We start from the raw sequence: 1164 nt of genomic DNA, 5'->3' as shown, positions 1-1164 counted from the left end.
CACCCACACCCCCCTACACTCCCCAGGCCCCCCCTAATCCCTCATACTTCCCTACCCCCCTCCGCACACCCCCAATATACAAGAATAAAACTTTATTTTGAGCTATTATGCAGTCGCCTCTATATATACACATGATGCAACCCCACACATCAGGAGAAAAATTTCTTTTTAAAATACAATTAAAATACGGTATTGTGGATGTTTGATTTTTAGTATATAATTTGTTTTTTTATCTCATGCCAAGATAGCAAACCCTCTTCCCCAAAGGAGTACTTCTGGGGCAAGAGGAGGGACTTCTGGTGGCAAAGGTCAGAGGTAAGGAGGGCATGACTTCTGATCCTAAGAAGGCGACCAAGGGGTGGGGCACTTGTCAAGGGGTGGGGCTGCCTTTGCGGCCCTCCACAGTTCACCAAAAGTCATAAAGCAGCCCTGTACCTGAAATAATTGCCTGCCCCTGCCTGCATTACATCATGCACATTGACATTACAGTATCTGCACTGCACACCTGTGTGTCTGTGCACTCACATGTCCCTCACTGATACCCATGTCCATCACAAGGACATGCAACCTTTCTCTACATCCTAAGCTCACCCCATCCCCACTCCCTGCTCCCTCCTCTTACCCTGTCTGTTTCTTATCCAGTTCTTTCAGTCATCACTATCATTGTTCCTTCTCCCTTGTCATCTCTGCTACTGTGGCCAGATCCCACCCCTAAACAGTCTGTGCCAGTTCATCCTCTTCCATATGATCCCCATCATCTCCTCCCCAATATCTTCCATTGCTTTCTTGTAATACTCTTGCATCTTGTTCAGTCCCATTTTGATACACACATCTATTGAGAAGTCAGTGTGCCTGTATAAGAGCAGGTTCCTGGCTTTCCACAGGGCATATCTGAAGCAGGAAATGAATTGGTCTTTTCTTTTCTTTTTTTTGTAAAACAAGAAGAAAAATCACACACATGCGCACGCGTGCACATACACATACATACATCTTTCCAGTCTTCAAGTATGTACACCACTACATAGACCTGTTACAATACATGCACCTGCAAATCCATTATAAATCTTGCACCCGTGTTCCCACACATCCGTTATAATTTTCACACTTGTGCTCCTGTGTACCTGCCTGCATTCTCTTCACTGTGACAATTATGCTGGCTTGCCT

Source organism: Alligator sinensis, unplaced genomic scaffold, assembly GCF_000455745.1.
Source record: "Alligator sinensis unplaced genomic scaffold, ASM45574v1 scaffold116_1, whole genome shotgun sequence".
Lineage (NCBI taxonomy): Eukaryota > Metazoa > Chordata > Crocodylia > Alligatoridae > Alligator > Alligator sinensis.
This window is presented reverse-complemented; position numbering follows the sequence as displayed.